Consider the following 10,446-nt stretch of genomic DNA (forward strand, 5'->3'; position numbering starts at 1 on the left):
TTTTAAAAAAAACACCCTAGAAAATTAAAAGGTCAGAACATATCAGTTGGGATACTTTGCCATTTCGAAATGTAAGGACTAATCACAAGTGTAAAAGCTATTACATGAGTACAAACAACTTTGAACCTGGTAGAATCCTCCCTCATTGTTGCAGAATAGTTTTGTAAGCTTGCATATATGCTCTATATTCTTATGAGATGGGAGCCTTGTTCTCCTTTGCAGCTGGTTGCCCCTACATACTTTTCACTTCAAATAAATTTCTGATTCTTACATTAAAATATAATAGCTTGCCAGTGTGATGAAAATATGATCTTAATGATCTTAATTTTTCAGAAACCAAATAAGAACCCTTATAGATGTATTAAGATCTTGTAATTTGAGACCTGTTCCTTTGCATACACGTTTGTCTGGCAATGCTAGAGCTTTCACACATTCCTAAAGAGCCAGAATATAGCTCACATACAACCAGGCTCTACTCCTCTCCTTGATGCATATGGAAAAAGCCATACCCAAAGAGGTAGCTCCCTGTTTTGCCAGGCTAAGTAATGATAATAGCACTTTTAGAGTGTACAAAGTATACAACACACATTGGGCTGGTTCTCACATCATGTTAAATCATAGTTAAAAATAAACTATGGTTTCAGTGCTATTGCACACTGCTCAATCATGCCAACTTCACTCCTCTGCCACTCCTGCTTTTCTCCATCTGGGAGAAAACAAATCACAGTGTTGGCTTAGTGTTACATGTGAACCAGCACTCATGGTTTGCTTTCCCCAAACACACTATGAGCAGTAAGCCAAGAACAAACTTGTGCTTGCTTTTTTCTCCTCAAGGTTTTATTGGTTGGACATTCATTCCACAGTGTGTAAATATTAAAATGTGTAAATGCAGCATTCCTCTCTACAATATCAGGGAAAGAACAGACAGGCCAGCTATCAGCGCATATAGTCACAGAAAATAAGGAAGCAGAATTAGAGGTAGGCCAGAAAAAAAAAGAGTAGATCTTATGAAATATATGTTCAATACTCCTATAAGCAAAGGGTTGGGGTCCATACCCACCAGGGTCCCCCTGATGCCTGCAGCATTCCTTTGTCCCCCCACTACAATTAAAAGAAGCCTTCTGTTGTAGTCCATAAAGTTAACCAACAGGAGGTTAACTATCCCTTCCACAGTTGCGACCCCCCCAGCAAAAAAATGCCCCTTCAAGTTGTTCTTCCTCAGTCTACATACTTACTTCAGCATGCTTACCCCGAGCTCCCTGTCCTTTAGTTTCCCTACATCCACAGTGTCTTCTCCAGTCTGCCTTTGGGTGATGCGTTAACCCCAGCCAAACTGGCAGTTTTCCTTCCCTTACTGAAGTGCACTGCACTGTTTAGTTTCCTGAGCAACTGAGTATCTGGGGCATGTACACACTGCATGGTAATGTACTATTCAGTGCTTGGTGCAAGTGCCTTTTTGGGGTGCTGTACACACGTCATTCCCATGTCGCCACTGTCCCAAACTACTTGCCACTGCTCAAGTACTTGCTGCATTCATGTGTACACAGAGAGCGCTTCCTCAGGTCACCCCCAACTGAGGCAGACCTACTGGCATTGCAGGGCTGTGCCTCTTCCCATCACCATGTTTAACTTGTCTATGAATTAAACAGGCTAAATAGGAAGCAGTACAGTAACTTACCCGTATATTATTAAATAACCCCATGCATCAGTATATCAACACACCAGTTTCCAGCCCCTCTCTTTTGAAAGACTGTGAAAAATAATTTTTAAAAAAGGTCTGTGGAAACACTAGTTGAGGGGAGGGGAGTTTGAAAAAATGCCCACCTGTGTGTACAGACAACACAGATAGTAGCTGCGCCTGCTGCTTTAGATGATAATGATATTGTGCCAAGGTGTGTACAATTGCAAACCACTATGTACAAAAGCGCACCGTGGAAAAAAATGACCCAGAGGGTTTCAAAGGCTACATGAGTACACAGCCCTGGTCTCGTCACATGAGTTTGGCCAATAACTGTCAGAGAGGCTCCGCTACCAAACCAGCATAACATACTATAAATTGCCCTAATAAAGGAGAAACCCCCCCAAACAGAAGTTGACAATCCTATTTTGGCAGTTTAAATTGCTCTAGGTAGCTACTATTGTCTTGTGATGAATTGTTCATGAACAGCACCTCACTATGCAGTTAAGACAGCTTTGTCCACATTACAACCAAAAGTTTATGCATGCTTGCAGTGATGTGAAGAACAGAACCCTGTACATATAATTAGCCACTCTACATAAATGGCTCACCACGTAACAGCCACAATGTGGAACAACATAAAAAGGCTTCCAAAATATTTAATACGCCCCACACCTGTACAGAGTTCCTTGAATAAAAGTTTGCTGAATTATTTTAGTCAGAACAAAAATCAGATGAAAACTATTAGTAGTCAAGATTTTTACTCTGAACAATTATATTAAATAAAAATCAAGTATTTATTTTCTGTTCCCAAAAGTGATTGGCAGCCAGAATTAACATAAGGAATCCCAATAAACTTCAATACCAACAAAATATACAACTCTGCTTTTTTAAAAGCTTTAAAACACAGATTACTTTTCTCATTTTTGTATTCACCTTCTTTGCCACATAACTGATCTTATTGACATGCCTCCTACAGTGAGTGGACTGATTTAAATCTTCAAGAAAAAAGGGCCAATTTAAATAAAAGTTTGAATTTCTCATTCACATATTTCTTGAACAGTTATGCATACTCATTACTCATTAGTTCCTATATAAATAAACCATATCTGTTTGAAGCTAACTAGTTCTTTTGTACTGCTCAGAAAGCATGCATTTTGCACTACCATTATTTCTGCTTAGAACAGGAGCAGCAAACACGGGGCTGTTCAGATGTTTTGGACTACAATTCCTATCAACTCCAGTCAGCATGGCCAATGGTGTGGTACTATGGGAGTTGTAGTCCACAACATCTGAAGGGCACCACACTGGCTGTCCCTGGCTTACAGGAACAATTATCAAGGATTTATTTTTGCCTCTACCTATACATATGCAAAGACACTAAACATGACTACTTACTAGAAGACTTGAGATGCAATCCTAAAACCTGAACTAAATCAGACTGATTTTTTAACAGACATACATACTATTGCATAATTAAGTTCCCAGAATGGTAGAAAAGTGAGGTCTAGTAGTTACTGGGCAGATAAGTATTTCGCCATAATATGGAAGTCAAATGTCCATGCTATTTTGTTATGGTCTAAAAATGCATCATTTGCACAATAATATGTACAGTGTGCGATTCGACATAATGCTAAACAATGATTTATTGTGACAAGAACAAATCACAGAATCCTCAAGCTTTCCCCTTTCTCTCCTCCTCCAGTGCAACCACAAGGAAGAGATCAGAAGCTTTTGCATCCTTTATTATTAAATGCAGTTTAGTGTTACATCCAAACCCTAAACAGTGGTGAATCCTAACTAGTCATCCTCATAAGCCATGGTTTGAAATTAGGTTGTTAAAAGCATTGCCATGGTGAAGATTAATCACAATTTATTGGGTTACAAGCTGCAGTTAATCAAAAACAGAAGCAAAAGCTTCTGAACTCCTGTAGTTATACCTTAAGAGGAAAGTGCACAAACCTGAGGCTCACTGCTGCTGCATGTACCTGTCACAAGAAACTATGGTTTATATTAAGATGAACCAACTTGCCCCTGAGGCAAGTTGAGGAATTGTTGTCATCCAGCTGCCATAGTGGCCTCTCCCTCCTTCCCCCATCTGTCACCCCAGGGGTATCTGCAAAAGAACCATCTTGCCATGACGGAAGTGAGAAGCAGTAACACATTCTTCTTAAACAAATAAGCTGTCTTTTCCATTTCGCTGTAACTTTTTTTAAAAAAAACAACCAGTACTGATTGTTGCAATAATTTTATGTAAACCACTTTGTGAGGTCTGTCTGGAAAGTGGTATATAAATGCCCTAAAAAAAATGCCCTAAATAAACTTTTTCATGGCATCCAATGTAGCTATTATGTCATATTCATAGTCCTTGACCTCTTGTCAAATATTTTTTCACCGATCTATTCTTTTACATAAAAAGGTTTTAACGCAATAGTATGAATTCAATTTTCAGATATAATTACTACATATTTTAATATATTTGTAAGATATTCAGATATTATTTTGAACTAAGTTATTTTTAAAATGGCTTAATATAACTGACTTTTAAAAAATAATAAAATGCAATTTAAACAAACATTTAAACAAAAACAATTTTAAAAATAATCAGTTCCATCTACCCTCCCTATAGTAAAACTGTTTTCTATGGAATTTCTCCTTCTGGTTTATTTCTCCTTCTGGTTTATGTTACAAACCTCTAAGACACAATGATTTTATATTCTCGCCCACTTTTCTAAACCTTAGCATTGATAGCTTTACCACTGATAACTTTATATCATCATCATCATCATCAATTAAATGTATATCCCACCTTCTCTCCCAAAGGAGCCCAGGGTGGCAATTTTCCCACTAATGGGAAAATAACTATGGGGAAGCTGCAGAAAAAAGTCATTTCTAGTCCCATCCTGGTACTAATTCAAAACTATTAAAATATAACTCATCAAAATATTTTTCTTGACATAAAACCACATTAGTCTACCAGTAGATAGTATAAGTAATGATCCAGTGTAAGACATTCAGACAGACACATGCATCATTACTCTGCAAAAACAACACGCATGCATATTTCTGTGTTTTGTCTTCATAGTAACAAGGACTATAAACAGATCTCACACATGAGAAAATACAGTGATCAAAATCCGTTAGGGCCATTTTTGCATTGTTGCCACACAGTTTGGATTAATTATGTGAATATTAGGAAAGCATTTATTCCAAATTTGCTTTTTTTGGCAAAGTTGCATTTGGTCATGTACACCAACTGGGGAAATGGGAAAGTTTGTGTCACTTAGGAAGGCTTCAGTCTTTCACAAATCAGATTTCCAACCAAAGATTAACTGTTTACATCCAATCAGCATTCACCTTACTCCCATACTTGGCCATTCCGCTCCCTCATTTCCTTAATCCATTGTCCCTTACATGCCACACAGTCACTAACAAATATATACTGAGGGCCTCTTAAGGTTTACAAAAGGTATAATAACATAAATCCCAACAGAATAACATAATTTAACAGAACAGATCACAAAAACTGTGAATGAAAAAATCACCAAGCAATACCTACAATTCAAACACTATTCAGACTAAAACTGAAGATAACCATCAACAATCCAAAATTCTAGGATTGAACAACCAGCAACATACTTAACATCAATGAACTCTGTAGTCTTGTTCTTTACCTTCTGTGCCCTCCTTCTCTTGGGTCCCTGTTCCTCAATCCACTCACAACTCTTTCCCATTTCTGACTTGCATCTGGTCCCCAACCTTTCACACTGTCCAGGCCTGTTTCAGCTTCACAGCTCTTAGCCCCCTTTGTCTCTCCCATGTCCTTACTTTAGTTCTCATATAACGGCAACAGCATTTTCAGTCCCACTTGGTCCTAAGGGCATCATGAGGTCTTCCTTAAACAAAATATAAATCTCCATTTAGCACTGAAATTAATGAGGCATCCATGTACAGGCCATTATGTTTTAGTTCAACCTATCTTATAGGGCTACTATGAAGCTCAAATTCTATGAAGTACTGGGAAGAGAGCAATGCAAATTCATTAATATGCAGGTGCATATTTGCATAGACCACTATAACTCCTGTGTCTCATATATTACGATGCCTCTAAATATGCCACACAAGAGCATGGCCTTGGACAACGTCTGGCAGACCCGCTACAGTGGGAGAACAGGAGGCAACTGTTGTGCTGTCTAGTGCTCAGGTTCAAGCACCTTGGGATAATTTGTTCTCTCATACTAATGCTAGGATTTGTCAGGTCCAATGAATGGCTCACAGACCAGGCTACACAGGGGTAAATATTTTTACTAGAACTTGGTTCTCAATTGTGTGAGAGAGAGTATGCACATGTGCATGCACAGAAGCCGCTTAGGAAATCTAATTAAGACAAAATTTAAAACCCCTATACTAGCAAAAACATTCTGTTGTGCAATATGTATGAACAGTTCTTTCTGTTTATACCTTTTTAAATCATCCAATTTGTCCAGTTCCATTGGTGATCCTGTTTTGTGTCTTATCACTGAGCTCACTGAACTCAGTAAGACTTTCTTCTGAGTAGACTTGTATAAGATTGCACCTTACATAAGATTACACCTTACATATTTCTGTCATCTCTCAGACTTCAACCAAAACATTATTGCTGAAATCCTACAGTTATATATATCTCAAGTTTCAGAAATTCCTATCATCTATAATAAAATCACATCTAAAACTAAGAACAGAAGAGCTCAAAAACCATATTGGACATTATGCTAGAGTCAGAGATTAGGAAATGTAAAGGAATATTAAAGAAACGTAAGTAGCAAAACTTATATCACTTTTACAGTCGTCGTATAAATGCTTCCGACAACACTGTACAGTTTTATGAATGAAAACTTGACAAAATACAGAAGCCAATGCAAAATTCTTAATGTTCATATGAGTAAAGAATTTGACAACTGGCCTACTTTGCTGTACTTATAAAATATTTTTAATTTGTTTTTATGAACATCATTAATATTATGGACAGATATCAAATGCATCAGAATTTTACCAATGTCGATGACTAAATTCCCATGGATTTTAACCTTATTGCCCAACTGGTGTGTTTGGAACAACAGCTTTATTTAGATAGCATAATAAGGGTAACATTATACTAGACCTTGCAAACTTGTGCATAAATATTAGATATCAATTGTGTTTCCTCTTTGCAAGCTAAAATATATATATATCTCCACCATACTAAGGTTGAGACTCTAAACTCATTTACTTGCAATTCCACTGAAACCAATGTCTTATAGTAAGCCAGAATATATAATTGTTTATTTACATTTGTATAGTGGCCAGTAACTAATTTTCTCTGAAGCATATGTTTATTAGTTCTGTAAACAAAAAAAATCAACTGATCACTCTCAGTCAATATAAAATGTAAACATTTGTGTGCAAATACTCAGATTCTAATAGCAACAATAAACGTTTCAGTTTAATTCATGTGTCTGATAATGAAGGCCTAATAATCAGTTTGGGAGGGGAAAATCAATTAATAACTACATCCCAACAAAGCAGAACAGTATTTTGTATCTTATAAACATATATGACAACCTAAGATGACATATAAACCTCAAGTTTTTAATAAAAAGTACACAGCCAATTTAAAAGAAAAAGCACAAAGATCCTTGTAGCATATAAGTACAGTGAAAAAAGATCAGAGCCTTTCTCATGTATGACAAATACACAGATCTAAATTAGGCCTCTCTTACTGGATCAGTACTAAACATTTTTGCATATTTTTCATGAGAGCTACAGTACACAGAAAAAAAGGTATTATCTCCTCTTTCACTGCACTCTGTATAGTTCACCTCTTTTCCAGGCAGTACATAATATTTATTGTATCTCAGAGACATTGAAAGGAGAGAATCATGTTTAGGGGATTCTTTCAAAGCCTGAAAATTACATACATGTTTCTCTAAAGAAAACGTGGAGCATTGTGGCTCAGACTAAACAAGGGATTTCCCCTTCAAATATTAATTTCCCATCATTACAGGGGTAATAAATTCTAAAGAGAAACTGCAAGAACCGGCTATATTCCTTCCTTCCTCCTTCATTTCCCCTAAGGACTCTTATCAGGCATCATGTCCAGACTCTCAAATCTCTCTGCCACCCCCCCCAAACTCCCACCCCTTCACATTTCAGTGTAGATGTTTAAGGGCAGGAAATCATGTGGGGCAGAACAGAAGCATGGATGTGCGTGTTACATAATCATATACAAACATCCATATGCACACCTATTATATAAGAAATACATTTCTCTGCAATGAAATCGGAGGAGGGGAGGGAGAAACAGATTTCGTTCTGAACCCCTTAAGTGAGCCCATGTGCAGCAGAGGGGAGAGAGGGAGAGCACATCTGCTTTCACAGCCGCAGCAGCAGGCAGAGCCCCTTGTTAACCCCCTTCCTGTGGCTTTTACACGTCATGGAACATTCCCGGAACGGGCCAACGTTCCACCCACTTCAGGGAACAGACATAAAGGCGCAACACAGAGATCTCCTTCTGCTTACCCTGTCCACCCTCCTTCTCCTCTCCCCTCCGTGCACATTCATCACCCCCCTCCCGGCCCGCACACAGCTGCTGCTGCCACCAGCACCAAGCGCTTCCTCCTTGGCCCCCTCCAGGGGCTCCCACATGCCACCTCCGCCCCACTGCCGCAAGAAGAAACGAAGCCAGTTCAGGTGGCTGCCAAGTCACCCTGAGCCCTTGGTGCCAGTGACTGAAATTCCTTCCGACAGCAAGCCCCCGCCCCTCACGGCAACCTCAGCCCCCACTCCGCGAGGCGCGCGGGTGTGTGCGTATGTCCTCCCCTTCACCTCCCCGCTAGCTACCTTGAAATGGGCAGAGCGGTGCCTCAGCGAGCAACAGTCGCGTCGCGTCCCCTCCTCTGAGCGCTCGCTCGCTCGCTCGCTCTCCTCTTCCTCCGCCTCTTCATCTGCTCATTAGTAACCATGCACATACTTCTTCCCCACAGGAGGAGATTACGCAAGGCAGCCTGCTCCTCATCTGCATACACTTACATGCTGGGTATTCCCCACATTCCCTAGCAGTAGGCCACTAGCAAAGACCTTCCCCCTTTGCGCATACGCGCGCGCGCGCGCGCGCACACACACACACACATAGAAAGAAAGACAGAAGGGAAAGGGGGGAGAGAGAAGAGAGAGGATTTTCTGGGGGTGGGGGAAGGGAATGGAGTGGGAGGCAGTTCCTAACTAAGGTTGCCAGATCTGAACTTCTATACACAAAGTGAAAGCCGCACTGGAACGGAGGTGGCGTTTCTTTCTCTACAGCACGTTGTAACAGAGCGCGGGGGGGAGGGGGGTATCTCTGCAATAAGAGCTTCCACTAGTCACTACAGGCTGCATCAGGAACGTCGAACCAACCCGATTCTCATCAGCACACAAGTGAGAGGTGACGGATCAGCTTAGCCAAACATATTTTTCCCCACCTACCTTTCTCACCACCATCTCCCCAAAAGGAACCGAATGGTCTCGTGAAAGAGGGCTAGTCCATCTGCAACATCACACAAACCGTTCCCTTTTCACCCCACTGGCAAACCTCTAACCTCTCACACTAAGTTACAGCTTTTTTTTTTTTTTAAAAGTCTTCTTTAAGCACATATATGCAGCCCAGCAAGCACTTGCTTTCTGATTACCGATCGTCTCTTCCTCCACAGTCATAGTCAAACCAACATTAATGATGATCAATTCTACCTCAAAGGGCTGCCAGTTGCTTTGCGTGCCCTCCCCACATACACACACACACCCCAATCGAGAGCGGGGAAATACAGGTGGGGAAAGGGAGGTGGGTATTTGCTGCAGGACCTCACCTGGGAGTCACCGAGAAGGAAAGCCTTCTAACTGGCGCCCTTGTTGTTGAAGATGACCGGACCGGGTGTCATTTCTGGATACTCCCTTACTAAGCCTGGGTCTGTAGTGAGGTGTCTTGCTGCATTGCTTTATATAGAGACAGAGATATCCCAACAGCCAAAGACAGTCTGATTCGTGTGTTTCTGTGCAAACAGAGCATTCCTCTTGCTTAGCTCTTTTTCTCCTTCTCTTTTCCTTCCGTCTCTTCGTCGACTTGATTTGTTAAAAATATCTATACATATATGTACATATAAAAGACGGGCTCGAGAAGCCGCGGTTATAGATCGTGTTTCTGTGTGTGCCTCTGTGTGTGTGTATGTGTTCGTGTTCCCTCCCTTCTGGGCGATAGGAGCTTCTGCTCTGCAGACAGACTGGGTTATTCCTGGCAGCACTTCCCAGAACAGAAGTTACAAGGGGAGAGAGAGCGAGGGGAGAGCTCAGCTAGTGATGTCATCGGATCCCCCAGCGCGTCCCAGAGAGAGAGGGAGGGAGGGAAGGAGGCTGAACCAGAAGGCCAGTTCCAGAGGGCCCTGGGCTCCAACGTGTGCGCTTGACAGACGAAGCGTGTAGGAGAGGTGCACCGTGAGGCAGGCAGGCGGGCGGGCGGGCGGGAGGGAGGGACGGGAGGGGAGGAGGCGGGGTTTCCCCAACGAAGAGAACTCGGAGTCTCTCTCTTCGGTCAGAGGAGATCTCGCTTCCTCTTCCCTCCCCCCACGAAGGGAACTCCCAGGAGAGCCGGTCTCAACTTGCCATGCGAAAGTTGTGCGTCTTCCCAGCTTGAGAATTTCCTTTAAGGATGTGGGTGGAACCTTCTTTCCCGCTGCCCATTTTCCCCTCCTCCTCCTCCTCCCTTTTTTGTTTGTTTCCGTCCC

General features: G+C 41.3%; 1 protein-coding gene across 4 annotated transcripts in view; it reads right to left on the reverse strand.

Annotated features, from left to right (window-relative positions):
* Positions 1 to 10,117, reverse strand: part of HIVEP2 (HIVEP zinc finger 2) — a 185,507-nt gene extending 175,390 nt beyond the window's left edge. For 3 of the 4 annotated variants that reach the window (XM_061624024.1, XM_061624021.1, XM_061624023.1), the window contains exon 1: positions 8,537 to 8,779. The gene's annotated coding sequence lies outside the window, so the exon portion shown is untranslated. Of the gene's footprint in view, positions 1 to 8,536; positions 8,780 to 9,534 lie in introns of those variants that run through there. The other variant, XM_061624022.1, reaches the window with a different exon arrangement.
* Positions 10,118 to 10,446: the final 329 nt, after the last annotated feature.

The sequence above is a fragment of the Rhineura floridana genome, chromosome 4 (genome assembly GCF_030035675.1).
Source record: "Rhineura floridana isolate rRhiFlo1 chromosome 4, rRhiFlo1.hap2, whole genome shotgun sequence".
Classification (NCBI taxonomy): domain Eukaryota; kingdom Metazoa; phylum Chordata; class Lepidosauria; order Squamata; family Rhineuridae; genus Rhineura; species Rhineura floridana.